The sequence below is a fragment of the Anarhichas minor genome, unplaced genomic scaffold, assembly GCF_050575085.1.
Source record: "Anarhichas minor isolate MPS153535 unplaced genomic scaffold, ASM5057508v1 ptg000009l, whole genome shotgun sequence".
In the NCBI taxonomy this organism is placed as follows: domain Eukaryota; kingdom Metazoa; phylum Chordata; class Actinopteri; order Perciformes; family Anarhichadidae; genus Anarhichas; species Anarhichas minor.
This window is the reverse complement of record NW_027466455.1, coordinates 3,519,950-3,530,487: the sequence shown is the minus strand read 5'-3', so window position 1 is coordinate 3,530,487 and position 10,538 is coordinate 3,519,950.

The window sequence follows — 10,538 nt, the reverse complement described above, 5'->3', positions numbered from 1 at the left end:
GATGCAAACCGTTTCTGGGTTTTATTTGTCCAGAGATATCTGTCTCGATTACTTATTTATGCAACATCTGCGCTCGGCAGTTATGGTCATTGTAGTGCAAGGGAAAGATTGTGGTTGTGTTTTCTTTTGTGTTTTTTAAAGCAAACATTGTTAGATTGAGAGGGAACCTCCACACCCTTCTAATATAATACTTCTTACATTCGCACTGAACGTAAAGGTAAATCTTGAAGAATCGGTCAATATGGACAGAAATGTAATTCTGGATTGGATGGAGCATTGTAGGATATCTTGCTTTTGTCATTCACTGTCCGTACTTATACCTACAAAAAGTAATGCACTGCAAGTCATACGTCCCTTGATATTGTGAGCCGGGACGTGTAGGGTTGCCACTAAGGAAGTCAGGTTACGTGGTATAAGGAGCGACAGGAAGAGGAGGTTGTGCCATCCTCCACAACCTCCTCTTCCTCAAAGTGCTTTCACCCAGGAGACTGCTGTGGGATGGTTTTGGAATGATGCTGACATTAATTAGATACAAATATCATGTTTTTCACAAATAATGTGCAGTTTTTTAGGCTTTTTATACCTCAAATGGCTTGGAATATAACTGCTGAAATGGGGGCAAAAACAATCTCCCAGACTCCCGCCAAAGGTTTGGGCTGAGCCTCGAATGTCTACAAATGTCACCAAAGAAAAGGACAAACCCAGACTATAAACTGAGATGACAAGGTTTAGGAACTAGACTGCCCTGATGTCATTGTCCTCTGCCTTTTATCTTTCTTCATGCCAAGACAGCTATGTATGTGAGGGACATTTATGGGCCCATTTACACTGTCTTGTATGAAAGACGGGCGGTTTTAGTTCTCTGTTAGTTCTGTGTCTTAGGGTTGTTGCACTTTAATTGCCTTGTTAAATCAAAGTTTACAGCTAATTTACTATTGTACCTAAAGAGCTGCAGTTACCACCAAATCATTTTGAAAAAATCTGAGCGCGTGAGCAAACGAGAGAAAAATAGCTGTGAGCGACGGGCCCATACGGCCTCATGAGTCATTCAAAGAGACCTTTGTTTCACCACTGTTGTTACTGCCCATGTTTGTTTAGACAGTGTTGCCAAAAATACACAGAATGCATCAGCACATCTCTGTACTTTGACTTGGTATAACCCACACAACCCCTGGGGATGTGGTTCATTCCATATACGGCTGTGAATGGAAATTTGTCGTGTGCCACCCACCCAGTTCTCTGTGGGGGCTTCAGGAAGATGGGAATCAACTGTTACCAACACAACACACAACATCACAAACACAGACTTAGTAGTCATTAAATCTCAAAGGGGTGAACTACTCTGTTGTTACTTGACTAGTGAAACATATGAGGGCAATCGATAAAAACAAATGAGAAATAAGAACTACCTTCACATATGCAGTTTTTTGGCACTTTGTGACTTTATTAATGCTTATTATATATAATTAATTCCTTATATATCAGGTGTAAGTTATTGCTGTGGAGAATATTGGATAACAACGCAAAGTAACAGCGCAACATAACAGCGCAACGTCACAGCAGAACTGAACACCATAAGTATAAGTAAATAACCTTTAGCGGACCTTCTTATGTTACGTTGTGATGCAAGCGTAGAAAGGTTGTATAACAAATGTGGTTTCACATGGGACTCGAACAGCGATTTTCTGGGTAAAAGTCATATAATTCTTCGTCATATAATTCTTCCAGTCAAATACCGCTCAATACCGAGGAACTTTCCATAACGGTCGCTCCATGTACTACATCACTTGCTTTGCGTTGCTCGTTGTAATACCTCACTTGCTTTGACCGGATGCAAAAACAACCACATTCAACATATCCGTAGTTTGCAAAAATGTACAATGCCAACAGTTTTCCCTTGCATCCACTCACTATATTTAACTCTAATGTTAACATTTTTGTGGACTGATTTGACAGGAAGAGAAAACACCTGTGTAACCACAGCCACAGAGTTAGCTGTTGTCATAGAGGCTTTAATGAAATGTGCTGAAGTAAAAGTTCCCTCACATAATAGGGAAACCTCTTGCGAAAACCTTTTCATGAAGCAACTGTGTTTTTTTAAACTATTTTTGTGTTGTAAAGTTCTTTACGGTAAAATGACAGCTACCCACGTATGTTGCAGAGGAAACAATTTGAAGAAACAAAGAAAGGGCAGTGATCACATGATGTGAGTAAGAGGAGAGGGAATCCCCTGTTCCACTAGCTGACCTTTTGACCTTAAGATTTTGACTAACTGGCACTGAACAGGATGACATTGTGGATTTGAGTGTTTGTGTTTGCTTTTGAGTTCTCCAACCATGAGGATATGCCTGAAAAAACACACTAAAAATAAACCCTAAAACAGAAGAAGAGACTTAACATGAGACAGTGTGTCATCAGGCCGGTCTGAACCGGTGAGTTTTGATTTATATCAGCAATAAGATTTTGCATTGCTGCAGTCTATTCTTGCAAACCATGTCGCACTTTACAAATAACACGGAAACAACATCAGACAAAAACTGCAGAGTCTGACGCAGTCACGAGTTTCTTGGTCATTTGGATGGATATTCATCAGTAAGCTGTAGTTTCATGGTTGTTTGCAAAAAAAATAATATTAGTCAGCTATAAGAGATTACTGCAATGCAAGATCTAGGAGCTGATTCAAATCAGAACTCACCAGTTCAGACTGGACTGATGACACACTTGTCACATGTTGTCATTTTTCTGTTTCGGAGTATATTTTCAGTATGTTACTTTCAGGTTATCCTAATGGATTCCCTCCCCTTCTACTTATCATATATTCTCTACAGTGGTGATAGATACATACATGTATAAGGGATGTTGTCATACAGTTAAGTGTGGAAACGTCATGTACAGTAAATATAGAGAATGTTGAAAGGCAAAAAAGTTAAACTTTGAAATATAGTGAAATATAGTCATAGTAGAATTGAATGTAGATACTTGTCCAGCAAGAGTAGCTGGAAAGTGGATGATGGTGGATTATTGAATTATGATTGAAAAACATATTCATTCATGTAATTACAAAAAACTAACATTTTAGAGCCTTTGAAAATGTGTTTTTTAATCTATAAAACTATTAGAAATATGAATTATTTCATCCAGTAATTGCTGAGACATTTCAGTGTGGACAAATTGGGTCACTTTCACCAACTGATATAAATGTAACCTGAGAGTGCATCCGCATAAGGTGGTTCAATTTGTAGAATTTTTCCTCACCCTCAGAAAACATTTACCAAAACTGTCAAGGGAGGAACAGACAGGACCAGCCCTGGTTTTGTCAGGTTTTGTCAGGTTTTGTCATGTCACGTCAGACGACAGCACATGCCTCATGGGCTTAATAACAGGAAATGAATCAAGGGGACAGAGATAGTCACTTCCTGACATCGAGACTGAGAATAAAGGTTATCTTATTTGTTTTGGACATTCTTAGAACTGTGGTATGTTGGAAAACACATTGAATAGAATGGTGTTGAGGTGGTAGGTGAAGCGTAGTGGCAGACTCAGGCTGTCTGGGACAGGGTTTGAAAAAAATAAAAAAGGGCACCAGCACGTAGCCTATATGGTATTGCGTTGAATTTTCTCCACTGGTTCCGGCTCCGCTTCATCACACTTCATCTCCCATAGCACATCCAAGAGGGAACTTTTACTGTGTTTACTTTTTTCATATGGGGGCATGTGGGTTGACGAACCGGTTCTCTTTCCCCAACTCGTCACATGTGGGGACACTTCCTAAAAATGACGTTCCCATATGTCGAAACTGCATCGCACATTACGTTTTGAGGGACACATATTTTGACGTGGATTACGTTTGCTTTTGACGTATCACAATTTCCAATCACAAGTCTGTGTAAGGAGCGATTCACACACTGCAGGACTAATGAGGGAAATGGGAAGCAGGTGAGCAGGAATGTCAAGGTGATGGGACAGTTAATGTGTGGCAGGAAAACCACTGCCGACAACAGAATGAATTATAGGAGTTGTGATTAGGGGCTGGGTATCAGTATCGACCGAAATAACCCAGTACCAAGTAGAATCCCACTATCACAGAGCCTGCCTCTGCACGGCTCTCAACAGAAAGAAGTCTGATATGGCGGCTAGAAGCTAACGGTGCTGGGCAGCTAACAGCGCAAACAACGGTAACAGTGCTGGAGCTATCAGTGTTTACCTTGGTGGGAAACGGTAGGGTGGGCGTTATGGTTCCACAACGACGGCGTCCTGTCACGTTGGTTATCAGCGGTAATTGTATGAGTGCTGTACAGGGTGGCGCTGATTAGCTAGCCAGTGGGACACACTGATGATTGGTATGAATGAAGTACTCCATTGGTATCACTACCACACCTATCAGTGATCATGTATTCCAAACTTATTTTTGCTCTTCATTGGTTCTTCTGGTATCTCCAAAGGAACACATTCATCACAAACAGCGTTCCTATAAAAAGGAGAAAGGGAAGTTGAAGTGGGCTGTGTGTCGTTGATAACAACACAGACATGAGGGGGAAAGCTGCTGCTGTGACCGGTAAATGCATCATCTCAAGAGAATTTGCATGACACATTCATTCTTGATAAAAGCGACAGCCGCTTTCCATGACCATGAATGACCTGAGCACACCGTAGCATTATTCATGCTGCTGAGTTAGCGCCAACAGCCCACTGTGTGCTAAGAGTTTCCAAATTATGAATGCTTATTACTCTTAATGGAAAGTGAAACTACAAAGAATATTCAATTTGTTAACTGAAATGGAATCAAAACCAAATTATTTTCCATATCCAAATTTCAAAAAAACAAAATGAACTTAAACTATTGAAATGGGCTAAAACAAACTAATAATATATTTGCATCTCTTGCAATAATCAACCACAGGGCAGAATAGTAAATGACCCCTTAATAAAGAAAAGTCGTAAAACAAACTTTTCTCAACATTCTTAGAGCTCATAATATGACTTTTTCGTTGTACTGGACATTAGTATATTATTATTGTCATATTATTATAAATTATAGTAACGCTCAGTAATAACTACGTATTAACCTGCATACAAAAATTGGCCTTCTGCACCGACTAAGAAGAACTTATTATGATATATTTACAGCTGAACAGCTCTGTATTAAGAGATCATACTCGTGAACCTATTGTATTTTGTATAATGTCCTATAAACATTTCTGTAACAGACTTTTAAAAGCATATGAAATTATCCGGTTAAGAAGTATTCTGATCTTTTACATCAGTAAAAGTATACCACACATTAAAAATACTCCAGACCCACCCTCCGATTCCCCCTCAGCTAAACACGGTAAGCCCTATCAGCACTGTTAACATTCTTTGCGCAGTTAGCACAGTTAGATTCGAGCCGCCGGCTCAGCCGTCCCCGGGTTGAGAGCAGTGTGGATAAAAGATTTTAACTGCTATCAGCTAAATGTACTTAAGGTACAAGTAAAAGTACTTATGGGGCAGTAAAATGTTCCCTGTCAGTGTTTACTATTTTATATGATGTTTCTGTTTCTGGCGATGCATTTTCCAGCTGATCCAAGAGGCTTTTAAAATAGTTTATTTAGCTTAAGATGTGGGAGAATTCAACTAATAAAGGAGCATTTCATCCTTGATGGTTGACGTCCGTGTGTAAGCAACTGGATGTACGATATCATCTCTGATGGTGAACCACAAAGTAGGAGTTAAAAGGAATGGAAAGTCTACCGTTTGGCCTGTGTTAACCTGCATGTGGTTAGAGTGAGTAAGTGGGTGAGGTTATGGTGAACCAGACCAAAAGTACAGACAGAAGATTGGCACGCTGCATTCATGAACACACTTGCATTGATCTAGACATGCACAGTTACATAACCTGGCCAGTTCCTGCTGACCCTCCATGAATCCAGACAAAACACTTACCTGCTCTCCAACCCTGCAACACACATACATCTAGATAAGCCCTGCAGGGAATTTCACAGATAACACACACTGGACTCTTGGCAAGTTTTCTTGTCAAGCTGCAATTGCCAAAGTCAAGATTGAACTTCAATTCTACTTTTGAACTGAAGGTCCAACCCAAGCAGGGTGTTTTGTCGTAGCCTTCCAAAACGACCCATATTGGCATTTTCTTATCATTTTTTATCAGCCTGATCTCACAGAAATAAGCTAATTGACCACGAGCTCTTTACAGGTTGGGTTGGGTAGCTTTGGCAATAAATCCTGGTCATTTCACGTGTTACTGAGGTATCACATCATTTTTCAGTGTCTTCCAAATCTGTCACAAATTATGCATCGCAAAAGAACCTAACCTGCCACCTTTATGGTTTAGGGCGGGTTACGTTTAGGCAACTACAACTAGAAAGATGGACAAATTGACTGGTGGTTGGAGAAAGGACGCTAGCAGCGGCCTTTGGTGTCAAAGCAACGTATCATCATTTAACGGTTTGTATGATATGTTGTGAAAAGTTTTCCAATGAATGTCCAGCAACTAGAGCGATCAATGCAGAACCTGTTTGGGCAGCAAAGCTGCGTTAGGTTAGGTTTAGGTAAAGATTACGTTGTGGGTTAATCTAAGTATGTTTGTGATGTAAAATAACTACTGTACATTTGTTACGGTCTCCTGGGTGAAAGTCCTGTGTTTTGTTTGACCCACCCATTCACCTCGACCTCCTCCAGACATGGATTTTATCGATCTTCATACTACGTCACCTGACTTCCTTGGAGGCAGCCCTGCGCCTGGCTCACGATTACAAGGGTTGTATTTGAATCACTGCATTACTTTTTGTAGCTATAAGTAGAGTGGTCAAAGTCACAGGCTTTCTAGGCCCTAAGGTCCTACCCAACCTCTAGCCTAAGAGGCCTTGTAATGCTATGAAAACATCACAATACATCATCCTACAGTCAATACTCCCATGACCACCAGAGGTAGTTTGTCAGGTAAACAACAGTTGATTTAAGATCTTGACCCAAAGACCAAAGGTTCTGTTTGGGAGGTCTCTGTTTGGTCTTTGCCTTTTCTCTCCTTACTGTTTGCAGAAACGCTTCAAACATATATTGATTTCTTTGCACACCAAGTCTCGACTTAGCTCCACCCCACCTCTTTCTTCCTACCTGCAGAGGAGAGTGACTCACCGTCTCTATTCACATTTGCACCACCCATGAGTCTGTCTTTCAGCTCTGCACCCTCATCTCCCATAACTTTGATAACAGCGTCTTACAAGAAGACAAAACAAATAGTCTGGTGCTCTTGGGTGTGTATTTGTGTGCACACGCGAAAAAACACAAATACAGTAATATTACACAAGAGAACTTTCCACTGAATACACTTATTCACTCACCTCTAACCCAACCCTGTTCCCCACCTAGTGACACATTGAACCCTAACCACAAGGAAACACAGCGCACTTTAATAAACGGTCTCAGTGTGTCATTCTGACCATCATTGAAGTGGACCGAATCACATAAAAGAGTGCAGTTAATGATTTAATGTGAAGTGCTGAGGAGAATATGTGGATGTGTTTGTGGTTGGAGGTACAGAAATACAAACGGATGACAAATCAGAAACAACAACAACAACAACGTCTGAAGTGGGTTTGTAAAAAGTTGGTCACGTTGGCTCATGTTTATATTTTAATCTCACGGTGTTGGCTGATTTGTGGTCACTGATCAGAGATGTTATTTTATTAAACAAATGTATTACTAGGCAACAATGCCCTCTAAAATGGGACATTGCGTCCTTTTTTATTTTTTTCCACAGAGAGTCAATTTCAAACACCCTATGAACATGTTGGATTAATATTTATTGATATCCATCACCTCCCACCTCACAGGAAGGGATCAGGAGATGTGTTTATAACTGAGTCAAACTTTCTGTCTGTGTATGTTTGTGTGCACACGAGTGCTTATTGGAAGTCCGACCCCGTTGAAAGCCCCAGCATTCTCCCAAAAGATATTCCCTCGTTTAGTGTTATTTATTTGTCCTCGCTGCCTCCGTCTAAGAGCTCCACCACCGCACAGCGGCTGTTGTGTCTCCCGGTGACTCGTAACAGTGTTACATAAATGGACCTGATTAGACAATACACTCAGCTAGACTCAATAGTCCAGGCTGAAGCTGTCAGACAGTGGTGTGTGGCTACCACTGAGGACACAGATGTTATGTCGTCTGGGAACTTGGCAACCTGAAGTGCACTTTACATTTGATGTTATTTTATTCAAAGAGACCTTTGCACTGCTTAAATACGTTTTAAGAAATACGTCAATAAACCGCTTCAAAAACAGAAACTCTGAACAGAAAGTGTCAGTCCTGCTGGGGGTTTAGCTCCGTTAGCTGTAGTGGCCTTGTTAGCTGTTAGCTCTATTAGCGCACCGTTGTAGTCAGTGCTCAGCACAAAAAATATATTAGGCTGATGGGTCCAGCATGAGGGGGTTAACCATGAACAGACATACACACTCACATGTGCACACACACACACACACATGACCAAACATATAATCTCCTGGCGGAGAAAATTGTGACATTTTTTTTTTCACCAGAATTTGTCACAGAGTAGAAAGAAGACGACTTCTGGCCATCGTGTAGTAGAGGAACAATGTGGAAAAAACACTTTTTTGGAGGCGCCAGAGATTATTGAATGTTCCAACTGGACCTTCAGCCAAACCTTTAAGTACATTTTTCCTTGGTCTTTCAAATAAAAAAACTAAAAGGGCACATAGACTTGCATCCACCTCCCGGCAGTGATTCACTCCTCACAGGACCATGACAAACGAGCCCCTTCAACCTCAGTCAACTTTCCCCCGCTGTGTTTCCCATCTCCCTCTGCGCACCGGTGAAGGTTCAACCCCTTCAGAGTTGCAAGTCCAGGCTCGTCCCTGAGCACATTCTTCCCACTCACTACATTCACAGTTTGCACACTTCCAGTAAAGTGAGAGCTTTACGACAATAACAGAGAGAGCAACGGAGAGCTGCTTGTAATAAATGGAGCGCAGGTTCGGCTGCTGCTGGTTGTAGGATAAGTGTTAACCACCGTCACTCAACCGGGCATGTTTGTTGCCCTAAGGCCTGACATGGAAAAACAGTGTGGAGCTCCATTTATTTATAAGATCTTACTCATTTTTTCCCATCTAGTGCTTCTCTTGAGGAGGGTCCCGTACTGACCTTTAAACCACTTCCTGCTCCCTTAATATTTGATATGAGCAACGCACGGACAGAAAAAGAGACGGAAGAGATGTGGAAAAATAAATATGTGTGAAGCACCAGAAATCAGATCCAGCTGTGTGTGTGTGTGTACTGTGTGAGCTGTGTCCCAGCTCCATGTTATATATACTAATGCATGCAGCATACTTGGATTGGGGATATGGATAAAGAAAGTCTAAACATAAAATAGTCATTCAGAATACAAAGAAAAAAGCTGAGAAAAAGCATGAAGCCTTTATACTTCTATGCTAAAATGAGATGATTGTCTATCAAAAGAACATAAAAGATTTCCTTTAACTAAGAGAAACAGACTTCCAAACAGACTTGTTTTGAAGTCATGCTTTCATTTTTAAAGCTGCAGTGAAAATGTTTGATCCGGTCGGTGGTTTTGTCACGACTGCTTTTCATGGTGGGCCCTGACACAAACTTTCTCAATTTACAGCTAAACAGTAACTAAAAAGGCAGTGCAGTAACAGAATCTTGATTAGACCAATGCTGCCTAGCTCGATAATTTGATCAGAGTTCACAAGCAGTGATTGACAGCTGCACCAGAGAATCCTCGACTCTGATTGGTTGTTTTACTTTGGGAGCGGCTGATTCTTGAAATGCTGTTAGGAGTCTCTAAAAGGAGGCAAAGGAACCAGATTTTTTTACAGATTGTCGGTCTTGTGTACTACTGTCAGGATAAAGTGACAGTTTAAAAAGAAATATAACAAAAAGTTATTTTTATAAATGTTACAAACTGCAGCTTTAAAAGGAAACTTTCCACCAGGTCTTTCACTGATTCACGTTAACAGCAAAACAAGGTGTGTGCTGACTGCTGGGAGCTTCCTACATAACTTGCACTTAAGTGGCAAGTGAAATGAATTTTAGGTAAAAGGTAGAAATGTTTTGGGGCGTTGTGGTGTGGAGAGCTGCTCAAAACGTCCTTGAAATGTAGAAGAAGACCCAGAAGAAGAAGGATGGTTGATGAAAACGTGGGTCACATGATGATGTAAAGATGAGTCAGAAACCTGCTGTGTCACGTTTAATGTTGTCTCCATGTCTGTATCTTAACATGACAAATGATGTCTGAGAAATGTGACTCATCATCTGCTGTGAGTGCAAACACACTGTATTTTATATTTAGGTTGTTACCTGATACACATGTGCCGGAACACAACTGGAACTCCAGTTGACTCCAGGTGTGACGGGAAATGAGCAAATACACATGAGCACTCGGGGCTTTGAATCACTAATCAGTTCAATGATGGAATTCCATGCTTTTTCTGACTATAATCCATAACCACATTCACAATAGAATAATGATTTGTATCCATCACGCAGGTCAAATACAGACCTC